Source organism: Canis lupus, chromosome 3 (genome assembly GCF_011100685.1).
Source record: "Canis lupus familiaris isolate Mischka breed German Shepherd chromosome 3, alternate assembly UU_Cfam_GSD_1.0, whole genome shotgun sequence".
Taxonomy (NCBI): Eukaryota; Metazoa; Chordata; class Mammalia; order Carnivora; family Canidae; genus Canis; species Canis lupus.
Window position 1 is genome coordinate 4,480,702 of NC_049224.1, and position 24,744 is coordinate 4,505,445.

Genomic DNA, 24,744 nt, shown 5'->3' on the forward strand with positions numbered 1-24,744 from the left:
GTTCGTTAGTAAATCCTTATCCCACAAAGAATTTTAAAAATGTACCAGCTTAAGGAGGTCAGAGGCCAAAGCATGGAGGTGTTTAATGTGCTTTTTTTTTTTTTTCTGTCTCACTAATAGGCTGTTGACATGGGTCTTTTGTGAATTCCTTGGCCGACTAAATATGTTCATGATCCGAATGAGGGGAGGAGCAGAGACTGCTCACATTTCGGGATACGAGGTTTTTGTTTAATTTCAGTCGATCGTTTGTTGACGGCAAGTGCCCCAGACGAAATGCATCCTCCGAACGAGCTTCGGGGTCTCTGGGCCTGTGTATATAAATCATCTTGCTGCCACAACACCACATCCTACAAACCCTCCTGACACTGACAGGGACCAGATGTGTTAGGCCAGGGCGAAGACATTTGGTTTTGACATCCGCTGACTGACAGGTACATTTGGAGGCACCAGTCGAGGGTTTGAGATTTTGTAGATGAAAATCAGCATTTAATGTTATCACATGCCTTGGAACATTTAACTGAAGATAAAACCACCCCTGACCATGGGATTGAGCTTACAATAACCTAGCTTTAGCTCTTCAGATCTAAATATTTTCTTTCTTGCTCACTCACTCTTGTTTTCTCGCACTGTCTCATTTTTACAGCCACAAGGTGAAGAGAGTTTAAATAGTAAAAATGACGTTTACCAAATAGGTGTAAAATATTTTTTCCTGGAATGCTTTCTGCCCTGTTCTATCCCTGCCCATCTCTAAAGATGCTAAACGTGGTAAATGTGTGAGCAAATAAAGATGCACATACTACTTATTCTAACAAAATGACCTTACATTGATTATGGATACTGTTATGGAAAGTGCTAGTGTTTGCATATCACAGAATTTCCATAAGTCTTTACTTTTAAGGGTGTAATAACTTCTGGGGGTTTTCTATTTCTAAATCTTGAGGTTTAAAAAATTCTAACATATGAATAGTAGTTGAAGCAGATTACCATTCCAAGTACAAAATTCTTTGCACGAAACTAATGAGAGGCTGAAGTCGTTTTAATTTAAAATTGAAAGAAAAGCAGAGGATCACAACTGATTTTAACGTAGCGTTTTGGGTGATTGTTGTTTATTAGCTATATTTTCATCAATACTTAGATAAGTAGAAACCGCAAAGGGGAAGAGTTTTGTTTATCTTAAAACCATCTCTCATTGAGTTTAGCACAAACTGTTTCTAACGTGGGTTATGGAATTGTATGCTTCAATCTTCGAAATTTCCGTTCTCAATCTTCGAAATTTCAATGACAAAATATGAATACGTTTTTACACTTAGAGAGCCTGCGTATTGGCATTTGCTTTGGTTTGTATAAAAGCAACTGCAAAGTGACAGAAGGAAAATGTCTGCACTAATTATGAAGGGAAGTATTACTCTTGTTCATATTAGAGCCCCTTTGGTGTTTGAAGAGTGGGTCGCTGGTGGTGTGCATTCATTCAGCCGCTCATCAATCACACAGGCGTGCGTGTACACACTCACCCCCACTTGGCATTTTTGCCTGCAGTCTGCTGAGAGCTGATTGTAGTTCTAATCAAAACCGTCACAATCAGGGGAGACAATTAGCCAGGTTAGACCTCTGCTGATTTCGCGTGTGGCCCTTAGCATCCTCACGTGGCCTTGAGGACCCTTGAATCCTATCAAGTTTTCAGCAATACCTGCTCCGCTCCACCCGCCGTCGTTAGGGTCTGCCTTTCACCTCTGGGATTGCTTGAGTTTGTGAGTTCTTGCTTGTCTTAAATTGAGATCACAAGATACTGAAATTTTCAAAAGTGGAAAGTTGGCAGCCCTCATTGCGAGTGCCATTTTAAAATCCCCAGGTCAATAGCTCCAAAAATCATGAAATCAATAGCCTATAAATAGGTTTCCATTTGTTTCTGGGCTTATGTACTTGTGGAACTCAATTTATAGGGTTTGTATCCTATATAAAATGCACATCGATGTGGTACGTAACACAGAACCCCACCTGTGATAGGCCTAGACTATTTTTAAAACAGACTTAAATCAGAATGACATAAAACCCATTTGGCAATAGTACATTTTCATATTTTTTCCAAATAAATTCTGTTCTGAATAGAAGATAAATCTATTGGTCTGGTCATTGTCTGAATTCATCAGATACTGGAAGTTTTTAAATCAAAAAAGCAATGTCCTCTTCTTTTTTTAAAAAAAGATTTTATTGATATTTTTTTTTTAATGATCTCTACACCCAGTGTGGGGCTTGAACTTACAACCCTGAGATTGCATCGCTTGCTCCACCAGCTGAGCTCACCACGCATCCCAAAAAGGCAATGAATGCCTTTTAGCAACTCTTTTTTAATATCTACTATGTCCAAATAGGCTTCGTATCTTTCTAATTGAACATTCTACCAGAAAACAGGTCTAGAACTCGGTCTAGAATATAACTGTGCTCCCAAGATTTTTTTATAGTCCAGTATATACTGTTTATTTGACTATCCCGTTTCAACGCTATGTTATCATTTAGAAGTAGTGTCTTCAGAATGAAGCCGGAAGATGAAGTAGAGATTTATTTTAAAACATTGTGAGACTTGTTATTTCTTATGTGAGGATACAATACTCATATAAATTAAAAAAAAAAAAAAAACGAGTACAGGTACGTGTGAGTACATATCTGGGTGTTTAGGAGTTATCCTGCGTGTACGCTCTCTAATTCTTACATTTACCTCATGACACTAACAGGGATGATCAATTAGAAAATGATTCTTTAAGAGTTTAATACATAAGGAGATTATACTTCATTTTACATAAAGAGATTTTTCTTTCATCATAGTTTTCTGATCATTAAATGAAAATGAGGATTCAAGAATCGAAGCAATTTTTACAAGCAAATGTCAGCTTCATGAGTCTGACATTTCGTAAGCGCGTCCAAGCATGGGTAATTTATATAATTTCTCTATGCATTTATTTATTCACTCATTTAAGCTTTCATTTTTAAATAAGTGAAATTTGAATAAGTGAATTCGTTAATTCACTCACCATCATTCTTTCTATGTAAATCAGTCTGCAAATATAAGCATATTGATTACATATATATATAAATGATATGATTCTCATATATTTATTCTCCATCTCCAACACAGTCAAGTAGTTGATATCTCTGAGTGTATTTTTAAGGTTTCTTTTTCTTTGCATTCCGCAAAATTTAGAAATACTTGTTGGATTTACTTGTGCTTCGTTTTTGCAGTTTATAGCTTGAACAATCTTGCATGTTATTTTGCTCTACACATATGCAGAGACGGCTAATACAAACCCAAGTAGCTGATTTATCCAGTTGCTCTATGGGCAATTAAACCAGGAGTATTATCTCAGCAGGAATAAGTGGGCAAATTACACATGTGAAAGAAATGGGTCTCTGATGCCTGAGCACAAAGGTATTACTGTACGAGAGGCTACGCTGAGATTCCTGTAGAGATCAATGGGGGTTTATTGATGAACACCAGAAAATAGAGAAATGATGTCATAAACTTTTAATAGTCTAATAAACTATATTTAAGGTTTTCCGTCTTGGTGAGATCTATAGCTTTTATGCACTAGAATAGTGTGATCCTCTACACACTGTGAAGAGAGCTCTCTGACTTCCCAAGGGATTAACCCTGAGGGATCAAATGCCAAGGCCACGCCACTCCCGGTTTCCTGCAGTTGTCTAAAGAAAATGAAAAGCCTCCAGATTACCTTTGTTCTCTTAGGAAAAGTAACAGATGATAAAGCATTGTGGCTTTTTAAATATTACTTATGAGTTGCGACATACAAGCAAAACTCTCTTATCCTGGTTGGTTTGAGTGGTCTCTGGTTGACCTCAGCAAAACTATATAATTTTAGAATTCTAAACACCCCCAGTGTGTCTTACAAAACAGAGTCCAGTTCATGTGAAATAATGAATACTTTGTTGGAGGATTGAGTAGATGAACCACATACATTCGGTGCCCTGGTGTTCACCCTTAGCCCTCTAATTGCTCAGTCTCTCGTGCTTTTATCAATTATAAGCAAAATTTAAGGAGCAAAAGGAGAGAAAAAATTTTGAGTTACGGAGCCATACTTTCAGGCAATAGGCTGTCATGAGTGTTTTGTGTGAATTACGGCTTTGAACGTGCTCAAAGACATCAGGGGGAGAGGATATTTAGTCAGCAGGACTGGTTTGGGGAAAAAGAGGAGCAGGACAGAGGCAGAAGGAGTTCACAATTCAAGGCCTGTGACTTAATTTGAGTTAAGTTGTGACTTAATTTAAGTCGAGTCACAATTCAGCTGATAGCTCAGGTTTTCCAGGAAGTGAAGACGTAGCTGTCGTCCTGAGAAGCCAAGAACTTTGCCTTTGGAATCCTAAACCCAAACTCAGAGAGGTCCCAGGGTGCTTTCAAGAGCCACTTTGTCTCAGTAAATCAAAAGGACCAAAAGCCATTGCTGTGTGGCATATCCCGGTCCCTCCCTTAGAACCCTGCTCCTTCCTCCTGATACTAAAGTTGGGGCATATAAAATATTTCAAGGCTTTCTGTCATAGGTAATCCAAATTTATTGCCAAAAATAACAGATCATTTGAAAGGACGGGATTTGCCTCGCTCCTGGGACCTGCAGGTCCATCTACCACGTATAACAACAAAACATGGGTGTCAGCATATCCTTCATCAGACAGCCAAAAGGGAAAGTTAGAGAAATAAAAGAAATGACCTCCATCTGCTTAACATATTGTCAACAGTTTTGGAGAGAGACAAAATCTTAAATTACCCCCGCACTTAAGGCACCTAATTACCTTCCAAAAGGCTTTGGAAGAGAAGTTTTATCTGTCCAGTGAGGGTAATACAGATGGGTTTTTTCTCTCGTTTTTAGTAGGAGGGAACAGGTGTAAAACAGTTTTGATTAAGTGCACGTTATGTATTTATATCCCTGTAACGGGGATGTTGGAAGCCAGAGCGTTCCTCAAGGACTTTAGATGTTACGAGACTCCATGAAACAGTTCAGAAGATCCTCGGTGGAGGGGATTTCTAAGTGATGACCTCACCGATTTTTCTCATCATTAATACTTGCCATTTCCTGTTGCGCTGCTCGGGCCCCGGGTAGGGTTGAAAGCAGGTGTGTGTCGGGGGGGTGGGGGAGGCTGGTCATGTGTGGAACTGTAACCCCTTCTGTAGCTTTTCACCAGTGGTGACGTATCTGTCATTTGTTACCACCTAAGTGATCTCTGCTTCTGCCACTTTCTGTGTGGGAAGAATGGAACCCTTGTCAGGGTCTTGGCCATGTTACTGCCCTTCGCGACCGTCCATACCAGACACTGGATTCTCAAGCATCACGGCCTCCTTGTGTCCCCTGGGGTTGGGTGATGTACCAGCTTTGAGCGTGTGGTTAGAGCTGCTCCTCACTCCACTGAAATGGGTGTAATGACTGGAAACCTGGTGTGGAACCGTGCGTAATCTTAGTGCTCCACCGAGTCTTGGCATTCAGTTTCCGAAATAATTCAAACACCAACTCCTCTCTGCAGGATCCTCTCTGTGCTGAACTGAATAGCATCGTGGAACCTTGAGGACATCTAGTTTTCCATTTATTTCTTTTGAAAGTGAGGTACAAAGAGATTAAGTAACTTGCCTGATTCACACCATATTTGAAGCAAAGACTGTATGGAAACCCAGATCTTTTAACTCGGGTTCACTGCCCCTTCGTCCGCTCCCCATTAACACACTGGGTCATGCACAACAGTGGACGAAGGCTAGCGATTGCTTTTAACCCCAGTCCGATGCTTCTGCTTCTCCTTACTTTTCTCTTGTCCGTGACCTTTTTTTCCTTTAATTCCACGAATGCTCTACTTCAAGCTTTTCACGTCTACACAGTCCTAAGGAGCTGGAGTGAAGAGTTTGTATCTGACTTATTTTGTAGTTTCCATAGCACCAAGTACCTTGCACGGACTAGTCTTCTGCTCGGAGTTACTGAAGGGATGAAGAGAAGAAGAGCCTATCACTCTTGGTTTCGGCTCAGGTCGTGATCTCATGGGTGGTGAGATGGAGCCCCGCTCAATCTCTGGGCTCTGGGCTCGTGGGGACTCTGTTTTGAAGATACTCTCCACCTGCCCCACCCCTACACGTGCTCTTTCTCACATAGACACATGTTTTAAAAAAGGAGACAAATACAACAGTAAGATAGATAAAAATATGAACCCAACCATGTTCTATACCTTCTTAAAACTCTTCTTTGGTTCTCAACTGCCCACCCATCTCCAATCTCAAAGTTTTCACCTCCCTTAGCAGCCTCATGTGCCCTCTCAACCAGCTCCTTGCTTTCAAGCCTTCTGGGGTCTTCTCTTGGCACCCTCGCCTGGAAAACCCATACCCTCCCCTTTTCTTCAGAGACTTCTGTTCATCTTCCAAGACCTGGGTCCCCTGTGAGGTCTTCCTGAACTCTTTCAAAGTCCATTGCTACTTCCTATTTTCCACATCATTTGGTACAGATTTCTCTTACTACATATTTTTATTGCAGTGATTTATTTGTGCGCCCGTCTCCCCCAACTGAGTTGTCAGGTTTTGTACCCTGGGACTATGTCTTGGCTCAGTTTTGCTCCTCCACATTCAAGTACAGCGCCTGAGTTACAGGAAGCAATCAATGCATTGGATGAATGAATTAATTAAGAGAGGCAGGGCACAAATATGTGAAAAGTCAATCAAATTAAGAAAGGATGGGAGGTCAATCTAATATCATATTGCTCAAGCGGAGTGTAATTCTAAAGTTTAAGTTAAAATAGACCTTCTTACGGAGAGATGTCATTTGTCCTAATGCATTGTGATGACACTTAATCAGTAGAGCTGACCTCAGCGGAATCAGGAAGTCTCAAGTATTTCTCTTGGATTTCACCTTGCAGGTCTGTCCATCTGTCTAAAGCCCCTTCTCCAAACCCTGCAGACCACTTACTCTCTCTCATCAGAATTTACCCACCATGCGCCTTAGTCTCTCAGGGGTCTTAGCTCTGCAAGGTGACAGGTATTAATGAGTCAGAGAAATGAAAGTATGTTAATGCATTAGCTGGCAAGTACAATTTCCCTTCCAGGCAAGGTAACACTTTGCACAGATTTAAGAACTGAAAGCCACTTTTGGGAAGGCATTTTTGTTTAAAGGTGGCTTTTGTGTCCCAGAAATCTACTACAAAGGCAACTGCCCGTCTTTACTTAGGGTATTTATATCTCCAACATACTTATAAAAGGCGCCTGAGTAGTGTCTGCATATTCAGAGGCAGTCTGTCCAAAGAGTCAGCATATTCTGGTTTCTATAATTTTTTTAGAAATCACTTTTCAGGGACGCCTGGGGGGCTCAGTCAATTAAGTGCCTGCCTTGGAGCTCAAGTCATGATCCCAGGGTCTTGTGATCAAGTCCCTCATGCTTCTCCCCCACCCTGCGCATGCCGCTCGTCCTGCTTGTGCTCTCTCCCTATCAAATACATAAATCTTTTTAGAAAAGAATGAAAGAAATCACTTCATAACTTAAACAAAAATTTGTTATAATTACACTCTATTCAAGGTGTTGCAAGTATCAAAATTTTTATTTCTGAAGATCTTTGAGACTCTTAAGATTTTGTTCAAAGTCGTAAAACTCTCTTTAATCCAAACATACTTTCTTTAGTCGTGAATAAAATTGCTCATATTTTTACCTGTACTACTTGTCAAGCACTGTCCAAGCACTTTCCATCCAGTCCTCATTCGCTCGTATAATTTATTCCTGTGATCCTAAGTAATGTCCTAAGAGTGAAGTGTTACTATGCCAGTGTTGCAGTTGAGGAAACTGAGGCATGGAAAGGTAAAGTTACTTGCCAAGGTTAAACAGTTAGTAGTAACAGAGCCCAGGTTTGAGGGGAGGCGGATTCCTTTTCTCTTGACCTCTTTCCTGTGCTGCCTGCCACACGAGCAAGATGGTTGTTTCTTTTCGGGGATCAGATGGATGCCTGCAAAGCTTGGAAAATGAAGATAAAGTTGAAATACCTTTAATCAACTCTGATTTCCTTGATAACCACCAGACATTAGCAAACTTTACAAACCATATGTGCCGAAAAAGCCAGGTGCCACAAGGAGGATTAGAAATGAAATTTTCCTTCCACTCTGATTTCCACTTTTTATTAGTGACACCTCCCAAGTGGTTCAGAGAATGCCTATTAGTGTTTCTGGACATCTTGTACGATTTGCAGCCGTCCTCAGAGAGGTCTAGGTGGTTGAACTCCGCACCTGCCAGGTGTCCCTCTGCCCCTGGTGAACATCCCTGCCTGAGCAATTCTGGAATGCTCAATAAGCTGAGAAGTCGCCCTGTTCAGAGGCTCCGCATCTTGTGACTTCTCCGTTGTCGAACCCCAATGCCAGTAATCCTCCCAGAGGACGATGAGAGCAGACTCTCGCTGGACTTCCCCAATTCCTGTCTCTCTTCCTCTTTTGGACGTAGGTAAATTAGCGACGCAAAAACAAGAAGAAAGAGTTATAAATCCTCTGACAGGGCATAGGAGTGCTTTGTACGAGATGGATTCAGATACTCCTTGGGTTTCAAAAATCATGTCTCATAATGGCAATTTTTGAACTCTTTGGTCTTACCAACAGCTTTTGGATCACTTTGGGTTTCAGTAAGTTATTTTATCATGGGTCCCAAGACTAAAACCAGACTTGTTTACTTGAGCCCACAAACAGAGAGCATTTAGACTAATAAATACTGAAAATAGGGGGTAATGTTTTGTTTTCCTCCAGAATGAAGCATCAGACAAAAGCATTATTTGAGATGAGGAGCAGACCGTGTCTGAAAATCGTGCCTCCTGGGATTTAGCCCTTTTGTTAAGTTTTCCCAGTAAAGGCTATTTTACTTGGAAGTTTGACTGTCTTTACACAAATGGAAATGGAAAAGGAGAGCCATTCCTGCCCTGCCTATAGCAGCTGTGCTTACTGGTTTTATAATCTGTAATCTCAAATTGTGCTTCTATTTTAACTTGAGTGTGCCTACAGCACAGGATTCTTTTCAAATGTTCAGACATGACTACTTAAAATTGAAAAGAGAAGTCGTACCACTGACTGTTCTCATTGTCTCTGAGACTCTCTTTCTCATGTGATGAAGCGAAATACTTTTTCATGTCACCCATGATTTCCACTCAACCCTGTTTAGCTTATGCAAACTTTTAAAATAGGCTGTAGATGTAAGGGCCTATGAAAATCTGTACAAGTTGTGTCTGGCTTTGCATTATTGTTCAGTCAGCCAGGAATCTAATGGAGTGCAGGGGATGAGACAACAAGGATCCAATCAATAGATGCAAAAGGCAAATGAACGTGCATAAATTAGCACTCTAATAGGAAAAGATGAATGCATGTGCTCTTCCATCTTTTAAGCAACGCACATTATTGAAGGAGGTCTCATGGATACCACCTTGATTAGTTTTTTACCCCTTTTTCAGAGGTGCCAAAACTAGAAAAGGCAAGGAAATAGAGCACTGCTCCAGACCCCCGAAATGAGATCGGGGTGTATGAGATACAGTTTGTAGAACTCAGCGTGTTGCATCCACATGGATGACGTTGTCGCCCTTGTTGCTCACAGCAGTACAAATACAAAGATGTCCTGAAGTAGGCCTGTGGCCTGTTCCATGACCAACGTTTATCTTAAAGAAACTAGTCAGCGATGCTGGCATTAGGCATCACCAGTGTGCTCCCGGGTACATTGACACCATATCCACCCAGGAAGGCTGTAGAATGGCTGGGTGTCCGGGGCCCAGGCAGCCACAGGTCGTCTACCATGACACCCCACCCCATGCAGGAGCTCCATTAGCCATCACCCCATCACCATCTGGAGTCCAGGAATTCTTGGGGAGTGACAGCGTTGGGTGGTGGGGTATGGTGGGGGCGCTTGGTGGCTCTGGCACAAACGTCAGAGGGTGGCAAGTGTCTGACACTACAGCTTGCAGCCATAATATAATTAGTAACATCCAAGAATTTTCTCTACCACTTCTTCCTGTTGCCTCCAACTCTTGGTTTGCTGTTTCTGTCTTTGGGAAGGGAACTGGGTATCCAAGGGGCTGCCAAGTAACCTTCACCGCCTTTGCTAAAAAGGCAGAAATCTCAGCCGTGGATTTGCTATCTCACTCGGGCAGCTTCAGCCCAGCGCCACGTGGCTCCGATCATTTGTGTTGCCAGTTGAATAAAAAATACCCCTCTGGTTTCATAATCGTACTTCTCCAAAGAGCTCACCTATAGATGAGGAGAAATCTGCACTCCAGGGAAAATTTGGATATCCTCTTTCATGATATTAGGGAATACTCTGGTTTGAAGTAGGTATTTTTAAAGATATGTGTAAAATTCACAGTGTTATTTTTTTTTCCTTTTTTTTTTTTTTTTTCAGCACCTAGAGAACTTTCGCTCTTTGGGAAATCTTCTAGAAATTCTATTTTAGGGGAAATACCATCTGTATTGTTGGAAAAGAAAGGAGAATTAATTTGTCAGTGTTGTTTTGATCTCAATCCAGAAAGCCAAAAAGAGTTTAAAAAAAAAAAAATGTCTGTTGAGTATCAGCATTTCTTATCTTTTTCTGTGCATATTTTAAAAATAGGTCTTTCCTTAGTGCTCTTCCATTATGGTTAACTGTAATCAGTACTTTATGGGTATTTTATATAGCTTTGTTTCATTAGGGCAATGAAAATGGTATTGAACAATAGCAATATAATGCGGGCCAACAGTTTGTACTTCGGTGGGAAATGGCTAATGCAGTAGACAGTCAATAATACAATCAGCTGGACTTTCCTAGGAAAACTTGAGCTAAATTTCCTCTGTTTTTCTTTTTAAATCTTCTCGTAGGGCGGGGCGGTGGGGTGAGGAAAACTGCTCTGATCCACCCTGGAAAGCTGGATGCCCCTGAGTAGAGAATTTTCTTTATGCGTTGAATTGTGAATGACATCTACAGGTCCTGGGAAGAGCTACTATTTAAGACTCAAACTCTCCCTGGAGATTTTTTTTTTTTTTAAGAGACTAGATAATTAACAGTCCTGAAAGGAAACAGCTGGAGGAGATGGTGCCTCGAAGTTCCTTCCACTGGTGTGTCTCTCGGTCGTCTTGATTGCAGAAGCAGCGTTCTTGTGAAATGATCTTCAAGTGCTGCGTACCAAGGGAAAACTAGAGGCCATCTCCTTACAAGCCTGCGTCCTGCGTGCTCTGTGAATTAAGGAATGTATAGTTACTCTAGGTTAAGACCAGTAAATATGAGTAAGCAGCATCTAGGAGGACGAAGGCAAATAACCTGGTGTTTTGCTTTTTTTTTTAAGGAGTAATGAGTTGCAATTTCGTCTCTCGTGACTCTAGTAAGCTGATCATGGTTGTTGTTGAGTCAAAACCAACTATAGATGGTTTTGTGTGAGAGGAGTTCATAGATTCAGTAAGGTACATAAATACTTCGCTGCAAATACAATGCTGAGAATTCCACTTTTAGGTCCAGAAGTGCGTGGGGATGCTGGCTTGCACGGTGCCGTTTAGAAGAAAAGGAGCGGTGCGTCTCAATTTGAGTTTCCCCATACGTTGTCCTAGTCATTAGAACCAACCCAGTTTCCCCTCGTGTGTTGCAGATTTTTAAATCTCTTAACCGTCCAACCGAGGACGGCGGTATGTCTCCAGATGCTTCCAGAAGTCTCTGATGCCTTTCAGAGGTGGCAGTCAGATCCTGAGCCACCACCCTGATGTAAGAAAATAGACAAAGCTAAATTGACTACTCTCCTGGAAAGGGCTGCTGTGCACACGTCCGTTTATTCCTTCAGCCTTTATCCTAGAAATTTATAGGCAAAATTTTAGAAAGCATTTCCCATAATTCCTCATTTTCAGTTCATTTCCTGTGGTGGTTTGGAGTACTCAGTAACTTTTTAAGCTTCAAAACCCTAAAAACAAAAAACCCAAACCCTGTGGAGGCGTGTGGAGGCCTCAGTCCCCGCGCCCCGATCGTGTGGTGTGTGTATAGACTATGCACCGTGTGGTGTGTAGACTTGTGACTTTGTCTAGTCATGGTCACAAAGCCATCGTAACCACTTTCAGGGCCCAGGACATGGGCCTTTCGCTTAATGAATGGATTCTTCGAGCAGCCCAGGTGGGCCTTAGCCGTCACGCATCTTTTTTCAGCCACGGGGTTCTGAGACAGAAAGTTCTGGAGCGTGCCGCCACAAGTCCCCGTTGGCCTCCACCTCTGCTTCCTAGGAGAGGGGCTGAAAAGTGCACCGTGGGGGGGGGGGGGGGGGCACGGGGCGGGGAGGACCTAAGTTCCTTTTAGAATGCTAAAAGGGTTATGATTTTATTTGTTTTTGTAAAGATTTTATTTATTTATTCATGAGAGACACAGAGGGAGAAGCAGGCTCCCTGCGGGGAGCCCAACACGGGACTCAATCCCTGGACCCCGGGGTCACGCCCTGAGCCCAAGGCAGGCACCCCACCACTCAGCCCCCCAGGGGTCCCAAGGGGTATGATTTTAATTAAATACCTGGCATGTGCAGAGTAGCAGGTGCCTGTGGGTCGAGTCACAACATCAGTAGATGGGGATGGCCCTGTTTTGTGAGTCTGTGGCCGGCGACAGGTGACGCCATCTAAGGTCAGAGAACCTTGGAGATCTGGAATTGTCCTACCGGACCCTGGAGAGACCTGGTTGTGACCCTGTCATCCCCAGGGCGACGCTGCATTGTCACCCAACGTGCAGTGCCCGTTACGGCCACCTTACTCCATGGTGCTCGCGTCTCGGTGTGAGCCATCCCTCTGCAGCATCACAGGCCCCGCCAGCGGCGCATTCGGAGATGGTGGCAGGACCAGAAGGTTCTGAAAGTTCAAGGGGAGGGTCGTGCATGCTTGCTTTGAACTGCAGGTCCCTTCCGAGGTGCACATTTTGATGGAGGGCTTCTTACAAGGAAATGGGGAGGAGAGACGACGACTCTATCCTCTGACGTTGAGGCAGACGGGCCTTCAGCTGGGGCTGAGGTTACAGCCCTGGAGAACCCCCTAAAGTGGTTAGATTTATTTCTGCAAAATAAACGGTGAATTGTTTATTTCTTTCTCCTCCCCCCTTTATGTTTCCTTGGGATAGAGCAATTAGTTTCTTATTTTTTATGATTGCATTATTCTTGCATATATCTTTCTGTGGTCCAGGCTATAAAAGTAAATAGAGGATCCAGCCGTATGAATGAATATCCTTTTAATGACTGTGGGAGGAAATCATAATACTAAGTAGTGCAAAACCATTTTTATGTGATGAACCAAAATACCTCTGCTCCCCAGCTCCCCAGTCTTCAGCCACAGGCCACCAGTAAATGACAGTTTTATGTTTTCTGGTGTGAACAAAGGTACCTCGTGGTTTGCTTTGGCCCCGGAATGCACTTAATAGGATTTTTTGAAAGGCGGTGGCATATTCTGTTTTAATTTCCAGGGTCAAGGGAGGGTAAAATAGAGACTGTGACTTCCCTGTAACACCCTTCATCCTATCTTTGGGTGAAAACCTTGCTGAAACAGTGAGATAACACTGTTGCCGGGTGATAATACAGTCGTTTTCATGGTGCCATGCATTAGTTTAAGAGGTGAAACTATCCTTACTTAGGAAAACAAGGTGCCTTCTCCCCTCAGACCAGCCATTGGCTCAGAACAGCAGGTGGATAATGTGTCCCACCTGCAGGGTGCTGTGGGGCTGCCAGCACTGGCTCCTCCTCCCCGCCCTCCCATCCCCTTCCTTCCCGGCCGCTGTTACCTTGTGGTTCTTCATCAGATTTTTGCAGATTTTTGCATTTCTGAAGTCTCTGGCAGTGATCTAATTCAATGCCGCCCCGTCCCAGACTCTTCCAGCAAGTGGATTTCAAGCTACCTTTATTAGTTTGCTCAGGCTGCCATAACCGAAGACCAGAGACTTGTTGGCTTAACCAACAGAAATTTCTTTGCACCATTGTGGAGGCTTGGAGTCTCACGTCAAGGTCCCACAGGGTCAGTTTCTGGAAAGAGCTCTCCTCCTGGCTGGCGGAGGCACATGAAGGGAAGAGGACAGGAGAGAGAGGTGATGGGCCCTCGTTTTAGAAGGACGGTAATACTGTTGGGTCCCGGCCCCACCTTTATAACCTCATATAACCTTAATCACCTCCACAAAGTCCCTGTCTCTAGTAGAGTCAGTCATGGTGGAGGTTGTGGCTTCAACATATGAATTTCAGGATGAGGGGTGGGGGGGTACAAGCATTCAGTCCATAATACCCAAATAATAGGGGGGAAATCCTAAAATGGACAACCGTACTGTGACAGGAATGCTGCAGTAGCCACTAAACCTTTCTATGCCTCCTCCACTAGCAGCGGGGACACATGCCGATGGTGCGGGGTGCAGGGGGAGCTTCAGGAGTCCCAGGATAAAGCCATGTGAAGAATCTCAAAGGGCACCTGGGGGGCTCAGCGATTGAGCATCCACCTTCGGCCCAGGGTGTAATCCCAGGGTCCTGGGATTGAGTCCCCACATCGGGCTCCCTGCGGGGAGCCTGCTTCTCCCTCTGCCTGTCTCTCTCCCTCTCTCTGTGTCTCTCATGAATAAATAAAATCTTTTTTTAAAAAATGTGAGAAGGAAGATAAAAACAGAAGTAAACCCCTAAAGTGACTAAGTACATTATTTAAATTATCAAGTACAACTTCCTAAAATCACAAATATAATTACTGAAAGTATATATTCAATGTACTGGATAAACAGCTTAGATACAGCTAAAGACTCTAGTTAGCTTAAAAATAAGAACAAATTACCTAGACTGGCACAGATAGAAGATGGATAAAAAATAAAAATTAAAAAACACACAGAAGGGGGACATCTGCCTTCGGCCCAGGGTGTGACCTGGGATCACAGGTCCTGGGATCGAGTCCCGTGTCGGTCCCCTGACACGGAGCCTGCTTCTCCCTCTGCCTGTGTCTCTGCCTCTCTCTCTCTCTGTGTGTGTGTGTGTATGTGTGTGTGTGTGTCTCATGAATAAATAAATAAAATCTTTTAAAAAAAATTTTAAAAAGGATCTCAAGCCCCCTTTGCCTTCCTTCCCGCCGGGGTGCCGCGGTGACTGGGCGTGTGCGCTGGGCGATGCCGGGCCAGCTTTCTGAGCGAGGGGCCCAGACGCCAGATCCGTCGAGGCGACTCGGGTGGATCCTGGGGAAGCGGCTGCCCTCTCCTGACCCCGGCTGGGCCTTGCTGGGAGGGGGCGCCGACTGTCCCGCCCTGGGCCGGCCGGACCGAGCGGTGGGGAGCCCCGGGGCCACAAGCCCCTGTGGCCGGTCAGCCCCTGGGCCGGGGGGCGGCAGGGCTGCAGGTTCTGCAAGGCGGGGGTCGCACGGCCTCTGGGCACAGCCTCCCGATGCACCTTCTCCAGGCATGGGCAGGCACCCAACGCATCTTCTCCAGGCTTGGGCACCCGATGCACCTTCTCCAGGCAGGGCACCCGACGCACCCTCTCCGGCCCAGGCCCCGATGCCGCTCAGCTGTGTACCTGGGGGGCAGTGGGCCGAGGACGGGGCCAGTCTGTGCTTCTCCTTCGGGGCCGCCGGCCGGGGGATGGGGGGCTGGGGGGGTGGGGGTGCTAGTAAGCCCTCCCTCCACGGGCCAGGCCGTGAGGAGGCCGAGCCGGGGCCGAGTGGTGACTGCAGCCGCCGCAGGGAGGTGCGCGCCGCGTCTTGCTCTGATCGGCGCTAGCCTAGCGGAGACACGTAATTATCATAATCTGACAATTAGCCCGGCATCACTTTCCAGTGTTTAATTACCCCAATGAATGGTAATTGACTAGGGGACTTAACGACAAGAGAGAACTTTCATTCTGCCTTTAGGTGCTGACGCTGCGGGCTCCATGGGCCAGACTTTGCGAGCCGGGCCAAGCGACAGTCCTGGTCCCCACCTGCCCCCGGCGGTCGGTGGCCCAGGGTCTGGTGCGTTTGCAGCATCATGAAGCCGTTGGCGGGTTTTGACTCCAGGCCGCCAGGGCGCAGACGGAGATGACGGGCCACTTCGTGATGATTGTCCTGTTCTTGAGCCTGGCCTGGCCTTCGGGTAGTTTCCTTCTCTGCTCGCGTTGGGTCGCCTCTACGTGCACACACGGTGCTCTAGGCCGCACCTTCGGAGATGAGCAAATACCGGCCCCCCGTCTTCAAGGGGGGGCTCCCTCTTAAAAAAGGTCTCCCTAAAAGTACGCTAGCCATCCTCATTTTTGTCACCGTGATCTGCTCTCAGCACCGACCCAGTGTCCTTCGAAATCTGTGCGTTTGCCTTGCATGAGGTCATGACGTTCATGACCTGACCCGCCGCCTCATTTCTAAGGACCCCAGATTCCCTTTTCTTCTCTCACCTCACGTTCTTTTCAGGCTCCAGGTTTGTGTCCACTTGCTCAGGGGCGAAACTAAGGAGATGTCAAAGCAGCTGCCTTTCACGCGCCAGGGTGCCCACGAACAGCAGCCGTGTTTGCACCCGAAAGCTCAGTGTGAACGTGATTATTATTGTTCCGCCCTGGCGTTCTGGAATAGATGCCTCCTCCTGTGGTGTGAAGATCAAGCGTAGGAGAAAGCCGTCCTGTCCTGTCCTTTCTACCAGCTTTTTTTGTTGTTGTTTACTTGACAATAAATTAATGGAGATTGGTTCCCCGCCACGTAGGTTTCGGACACAGCACCGCAACTTTTGAAAAGTCAGGGCCAGACTTCGGACTTGGCTGGTGGGAAGTCCAGCAAGTGGTGATGAGCCGTAACATAAATATTGATGCCGGGGTTTGCACACCAGTACTTAAAAAACTACCAAATCGTTACTTGAATTGGTTAATAGGAACGTTTCTGAGAACTCCTGGGCTGTCGTTATGACCCCTGAAACCAGGAATGGCCTGGGAGTCCCTCCGGGTGACCCGTCCCCGTGGGATGCGAGAGGGCTTGGCGTGTGTGCAAGCCGCTTGGCGGGTGGCTTATTGGTTTGATTGACTTCTGCACACCCTGCATGGAGTCCACGTGTGTGATCCCGTTCTCCTGGGACGGTGGCTGGATAACCTGTCCCGCGATTTCCTGCAACTGCTTTTGGACGTGCACATGTGTGTGTGCATGTGGGTGTGCATGTGCATGTATGCGCATGTGCATGTATGCACATGAGCATGTGTGTGTGTGGCAGGTGCTCCGTCCCATGTGCTTGACACGATAGGAAACCCCGGATAACGTAGGGCACCAAGGGCAGCCACGTGGGGAAGCTCCTGACCTGCAGGAGTCCAGAGTGAGCCCGCTGGGCTTTGCAGGAGTGACCTCTGCTAGGACGTGCGCTCAGGGCCCGCGAGGACTCTTGATGGTCTCTTACGCGCCATGCTTGGAAGCCGTCGGGGCACGTGCAGCGCGCCGGGTGTGCAGCACTCCGCCTGGCTGGTTCTTTGGCCTCCTTAGCCTGTTGCTGTTGACACATTCTTACTCCGTGCCTGAGGCCTCTTTGGGGGCTTAGAAGCAATTAGACTGTCACCCAGAGCTCCCAGTCCCTTCCCGAAGGCCAGTCTTGTTTAGGCTCTGCCAATTTAATGCTTTGTTTCCTTTGGAGCTCCTCAGTCGAGCTAATAAAACAAACTCCAAATGAGTTTGAAACACTGGAGGAGGGAAGACTTTGTGGGCTCTGTGTTGGAAACAGGGAGTTGCTCTTGGGAGATACCAGTTTTAAAAAGTCCTTCAGGCTGATGGGACTTGCACTAGAAAGGCAACCAACAGGAGGTTTTTATCCGTCCATTGGACATGAGTAGTCAGTGTGAATTGTGAAATCTTTCACCTGCCGGCTTTTAAGGCCTGTGCATGCCTGCATGTGCACACGCACACGTGCATGGAGAAAAAGGGGGACAGGTTACTGTCCCAAACCACTAATGAGCCCTCAATATCTGCCGTCGTAAATGATGTCTTACTCCCATCAGTAACCAGCAGTTACTGAATTCGAGGCAAAGCTCTTACGCTGCAGAATTGATAATTACCACAACATGCATGTGCAAGGACTTTATTAGGATTGCTAGTAATGGATGGAACACCCACCCCGGGTCCTAAGTATTTTTGTCAGTATCTCGGGCTTCTCTGGGGGAAAAAAAAAGTGTATGCATTTGAACACACTGCATTTTAGGCACAAGAATAAGGTGAGAAACATCTCTGAAAATCATCCTCAAGTTTTGTTTTTTTTTTCTAGCTTGTAAATCTTCACTGCTGTGGGAGCTTTAGCTGTGACGGGTGTGTTCTAGGGCCTGGGAGAGCTGGATGGGGCTGCCTGACGCGAGGTGTTGTGGTCATCAAACCTCATTCAGACTTCCCCCCCGTTTAGCCTCAGCGACTGGCCTGGGAGCGGTGAGACTGTCCAGGACTCCATCTCCAAGCTGCAAATGAAGGTCAATCACCAATACGTCTGGAAGACACACATGTCTCAGCCCACGAGGGAAGCAGGACGTTTTAAAAAAAAAAAACAGCAGCAAAACAAATCTTTCTTCAGCCCCCAGTGATGCTATTATTTATCCACCCTGTCGGGTTTGCTGTTTGCATTTCATGCTTTAACCTCTGCGGGAAAACAAAACAAAACAAAAAGAGCATCTTCCGACTTAGGGTACGAAAGCCATAAGGCTTGCATTCTGTGCTGAGAGCAGAACAGAAGGGGACGAGGGGAGACTTGTTCGCGCAGCAGAGACTGCCGTCCTGCCCACCTCCTCGCAAAACACATTTAAAAACCAGCCCCCGGGTCTCCAGCGGGCCCATCAGGACCTCCAGGACGAATGAGAACCTCTCCTGATCCCAAAGTGACCTGTGACTCTGAAATTAGCCTTTAAGTCAGTCAAAAGATGGGGCTGCCAAGACATATTTGCTCTCGATCTAAAATTGGGGAGGAACCCTAAGCTGATAAATTTGCCTAATCCTGTGACCATAAATCACATCCTTCTCTTACATTTCAATTTCGGAGTGTCATCTGTTAAGTTGCCTCGTAATTAAAGTAGTGACCTTGTAGTTCTGTTCAAATAGGGATATTAAAACAATCACCTCTTTGACAGATTAAAATACATTTAAAATGTAATAATCAACTTACCCAGTTCATGAGAAATAACATCTCCGTGACTGAATCCCTTAGAACACTACACGGAAGGGGGCACAGAAGTGCCTCGCAGCTTCCTAACCTCTGATAACTACTCCGTCTCCTTTCAGTAACGCTGCTTCTATATTTATGGAGTGAAGAAGCTTCACTCAGGAGCTGCTTGACAAAATACCTCCGTACATATTTCCCTGGAAGCAGGCTCTCTGCTGTGCCAGCAACATATGCTAAAGGCCAATTTAGAACGTTTTAAATATGCACCATACCCTTCCTTTTCCAGCTCCTAAAATGAAGTGCGTTTTGGCTTTAGCGGATGAGGAAGGGGGAGCGGGGGGGAGAGGAGGAGAACAGCACCGGGGAGAGTGGCTGATGGTGAACCCCCAGCAGGGTGGTCACAATGCTGCTCCTCTGCAGCCTGGAACCCTGGGCCCTGCGCGTGGGGCCTTCGGGGTTGGCCTCCCCAGCTGTCGGTATTCACGGCACAGGAGCACGTGGGATAGAGGGGAGAGGAAGGTCAATGGCATGGAGAACCTTCCATTGGGAAAGGGAGCTAGAGGGGCTCCCGGGTGGCTCAGCAGTTGAGTGTCTGCCTTCGGCCCAGGGCCTGACCCCGGGGTCCTGGGATCAAGTCCCACGTCAGGCTCCCTGCATGGAGCTTGCTTCTCCCTCTGCCTCTATCTCTGCCTGTCTCTCATGAGTAAATAAAATTTTTTAAAAAGAGAGAAAGAGAGAAAGAGAGAGGGATCCCCGGGTGGCTCAACGGTTTAGCGCCTGCCTTTGGCCCAGGGCCTGATCCTGGAGTCCTGGGATCAAGTCCCATGTCGGGCTCCCTGCATGGAGCCTGCTTCTCCCTCTGCTTGTGTCTCTGCCTCTGTGTGTGTGTGTGTGTGTGTGTGTGTGTGTGTGTCTCATGAATGAATAAATAAAATCTTTTTAAAAAAAAAATGAAAGAGAGAGAGAGAGAGAGAGAGCTAGATGATGCCAACTTGCCCCAGTGAAGACAAACCAAGGACAGGGTCAGAGTAAGTTGGGAACTTCCACTTGACGCAGGTAAAAGACTATTCAGGTACCACACGTCCCTCCTTTCAGTTTGAAAGTAAACCCCTGAGGTTAGAAGGAGCGAAGCCTTAGTAGTCCTTGCTAACTAGGTCTGGTCAGGAAGCCACGTCTGGGCCCCCCGTCCCGGTGGGAAAGCTGGGGGCGCTCTTAACAGCCGAGTAGTGAAAAGGCAGGTCGTTGACTGTGACCTCGTCTGTGTCTTGATTTCATTTGAATTCAAATCATTGATCACTCTCTGCAGACAGGTTCGATAAGGAGAGAGATGTTAATAAGAGTCTTAAATCTGTGATCAAAACCGGTTCGCTGAGGGATGTCATCAGGTAAATGCTGAAGACGAGACGCACACGCGTGTCGGCAGGTAGACCTTATGACCACATGCCAGGGCTAGTTGTTCCTCTTGCTGTCGACGGCCGTGAGATGTGCTTTCTGTCCACCCTTCCAGGCAGCTTCTGGGGCCTTCAGAGCTCCCCATAAAGTGCCTGATTCGTGTTCCGTAATTGAGTCGGTAGCAACGCTGGTTGCCAGACTGGAGTTTTCTTCCTCTTGATGAGCTAACACGACCCTTTCGTAGTAGAGAAGCCATCGGCTCTCAGCCGCCTACTGTCAAACTTTGGTGGATGTATCCAAGGTTTTCAGGCCTTGACGGAGTTCTGCATGCTACTGCCTGTTACGAGGAGCCCTGACCCCGGGAGCCCTGCCGCTCAGGGGAGGCCAAGGGCCATCTTCCTGCGCCTACAAGGTGTCTCCTGGCATTTGAGACTTTCGTGTTCTGAGAACACAGGGCAGTAACCATATTACTCGGGCGTCATAGCTTTTCTGAGCGCGCTGCCTGCAAACCACTGTGATCACTCGGTAGAGACTGTGTGGTAATTATCGCGGGCTTGTTGGTTCTCAGAGTTCATCACGTGCAATGATTTCGGAGACGTAGGGCCCCCCAACACACAATGGAGGGAATTAAAGATAGGGAGTGAAGGGGAGACCTTTACAAGAGAATTACCAAGAAAGTCAGAAATGTGTTTAAAGCAGCAGCCGTGCCACTCGTGACTTTTGTACATATGGGTGTGTGGAATCTTTCTTCCTGGATTTGAGTTTGCTCTCTTAAGAGGAACTAAAGCCCCAGGAAAGCCATTTCCTGAAGGGGCAGGCAGTGGGGAGACCCCTTTATGTCAGCAGCTCCTGAGCCCAACAGGGCTTCATTCTATGGAAAACCAGAGTGGGGTGCACGAGCCATCCCTGCTGTGTGAGATGCATGCTGGGTGGATGTCAACACACCTTTCAGTTGAGTTTGGGAACCAGTGTGGTGGGGAGGGTACAGGGCCAGGACACCTTGCATCCGACTTCCCTAGAAGGTCAGTATAAACATGAGGTAACCCAGTGGCACCAAAACCCTTCAGGTGAGGGGCATTATTACAACCACTGGTAAAACTTTGGAACCATTGCATTTTAGGAGGAAAGAGAATTGGCTTCGGGACCAGATATCCCAAAATCCTAACTCTGCTGCTTGTTTCCTGTGGAAGAAAATGAACGAAGAGGATAACAGCCTCTCTGAAAGTCATTTCCTCACCGGGAAGATAAAACTAATCATAACTTGAGGGTTTCCCTTGACGCCGTAGGTAAAGCCTTAGCGTAGCAGATCCTGGATGCAGCAAGTGTTTGGTTGCATCAGTGAGCGGGGCGGAGACCTGGAACCCCATGGAGAATGAAAATCGTCCCTGTGAGGGAATCAAGAGTAGACCTAAGAGCTTGACCTGCATATGCCTCAGGAAGCAGGACAGTAAAGAGCTTCAGTTCTGAGTGTGAATGCTTGGGCTTGACGTCTGCCTCCACATTTTACTAGTTGTGTGACATCGGGCACGTTGCTTGACTTCTTAGTCTGGAAATCCTCATTTATTTTATTTTTTTTAGAATTTATTTTTAAAGATTTTATGTCTTTGAGAGACAGTGAGAGGGTGCCAAAGCTGGGGTTGGGAGAGGGAGAAGCAGGGAGCCTACTGGTTCCATCCCAGGACCCCGGGATCATGACCTGAGCCCAAGGCAGGCGGTTAACCAATGGGGCCACCTAGGCGCCCCCCAAAATCCTAATTTTTACAAGGGTGTACAAAGAGTAACTGCTCTATAGGATTTGTGACAGAAGTTGAGGTACTGAGTATAGCATAATAAACACTCAATTATATGAGCCCTACATGTGTGCCGTCTTCACAGTAGGACCAGAAAAGAATGGGTCGGTACTACTTTGTAGCCAAAGAGTGTGATCTGGGGTAGTATTAGAATATCTAACCCTAAACTTCGCTTCAGATTGTACTTGGGTAGGTTACAGGAATGCCTTTTCTAGGATTTCTAGTTTATTGTTGTTTTTTATTGTCCATTCTTGGAAAATTGTATTAGTAAACTGACTTGTGCAAATGCAAGATCTGAAACGGAGCTGAAGTTGATTCAACAGCGAGTCCTCCTCTTTGTCCCGTGGAGAGACAGGGAGAAATGCCCATCACGGGGACGATCCCATGTTCAATACTGGCCCCACAGTGATCCATTTAACACCCCACACAAAGTAAAATGTCATCAGGAAGAGATAAGGTCAACCCAGTGTAAAATGGGTCTTCACGCTCATGGCTTGTTTTATGGAAACGCCAGCAGTATCCACAGTGAGGAGAGTCGGAAAAGGGAAGCCGACTTCAAAGCATCAGAAAAACAATGACAATTTGTAGAATGGAGCAGTAACAGAAGAGGTCTGGACAAGGGCAGTTTTAATTCTGGGGGTTTTTTTGTTTTTGTTTTTTTTTTCACGTCTAAGCAGTGTCAAGTGCTAGTAGAAGCTAAAATAAGTGACACTTAGGAAAAGGGAAAACTTCCCCCCTTGAATGTCTTTAAAATCTATAATAATAATAATATAAAGTGCATCTGGGCATTGCCTTCTGCTGCAGTTCTCGTCTGGCTCTCCTCCAGAACCGTCAGGCTCCTCTGAGTGCTGATGATTCATAGCCCGGCACCCTTTTATCTGAACGGTGCAGCGTCTCTTCTTTGTACTTTGGCAGTGATGTTACCTTGATGTTCAGAAATCTTTTAAAAGCAACACAGGCTTTCCTCGCATCTTGACAAATCATCGTCTGCCAGTAATGAAGAAAAAGTAAACCCAGTTCCGTAATCATTGTAAATATAAAGAAATAAATACTTCCAGGGTTAGGTTTTTTTGGTGTTTTTTTTTTTTTTTTTTTTTTTTTTTGATCATGCATTTTGAGATCCTCCAACTGAAAGTGATCTGATCGTCTCTCCTTATTCTCCTTATATAAATCGGCATGCTGCCTCTCGAAAGCATTTGATCAAATGAAGTTTTGGGGGATCCTTTGATAGTTGACAGAATTAGACTTTTTTTTTTTAACGTGATTCCCTGTCTTTGGGGATTTTTAAAAAGGGAAACAAGGATTGTTTTTATTGTTGGGTCCATTGACTGCTGTTGAAAAGTTACTCTTCTGTTAGTTACCGATTTTAATACGCTTTAATACATTTCGATGCAAATAACAATGCGGTGCATTCACATGGCGCGTTTCATACGTTGCAACGTCGGAGATTTGAAGCCGTTGTGTGAGGGTTGTTAGCAAGGCAGATTCTCATCATTTTCCCAACTTCTATTTGAGGAACCTGAGGCTCAGGTGGTTTATGACGCTCCCACTCAACAACAGCAATCCAGTCGTTGAACGAGGTCTACTCGCTAAAATGAGTAGTTTCCACGTGTATCATGTCGTATCTCCAGAAGGAATCTCAGCTTTGTCAGTAATATTTAGCATCCAGGATGAAGGTGGTCCTGGGGTGACCGCCGGTCACAGCAACCTGTCAGAGGTATTGGTCATGTTTGGGGGCTGCACTTCAAGGAGGTCCCTGGGAACCTGGAGGACACGAAGAGTGGAGAACCTAGAATGTGAGGAGTCTGGGGACAGAAATAACCAAACAAATCAGCATTGTCAAGTGTGGAAAAGGAGGATACAGAGATGGAGTCGACAACTCCAAGTGTCAACTTACCAGGACTGCCTGGTGGAAGAGGACTTGGGTTTGTTCTTTGTGATGTCAGGCAGCCGGATGCAGTAGGATCACTGGATAGAAAGCACATGGAGGCAGACTTATGCTCACCATAGGGAGAAACTTGCTAAACTTCAGAGATGACCAAAAAATGGACTAGACCAGCTCAGTGACACTGGGAAGTGTTCACATGGAGACCATCTGACTGAAGACTAGATGACTTGATGGGCATTTGTATTTTGGCAGTAACATAGTTTTATGATGAACCTTCTGAGGGCTCAGAGACCCCTCCCTCGTTAGCCAAAAGCAGGGGCTTCTAGATGCTTTTCTGTCCTGGTTTTAGTAAGTCGCGTACATGACAATTCCTGTTTCACACCTCATTTAGTTGCTGAGAAGAAATTTGTCTGTCTGATGGGGACAGGCACTATTAGCCCAAATGAGCAAAACATCTCGTAAGCTTAAGAATGGAAGCAGACGGTGTGATGCGGACAGTGATGGGTGGGTGGGCGTGTGTCGGGTATCTTCAGGATGGAAGTGGTGCCGGGTTCCTCTGTGCTCGTCCAGCTTGTTGCTTTCACGACTCATCGGTCCAGCCCTACAGCACAAAGAAATGGGG

The 24,744-nt window shown here is 45.9% G+C and overlaps 1 protein-coding gene across 5 annotated transcripts in view; it reads left to right on the forward strand.

Moving 5' to 3' along the window:
• Positions 1 to 24,744, forward strand: part of EFNA5 (ephrin A5) — a 280,106-nt gene that overhangs the window by 206,115 nt on the left and 49,247 nt on the right. The window lies entirely within an intron of this gene.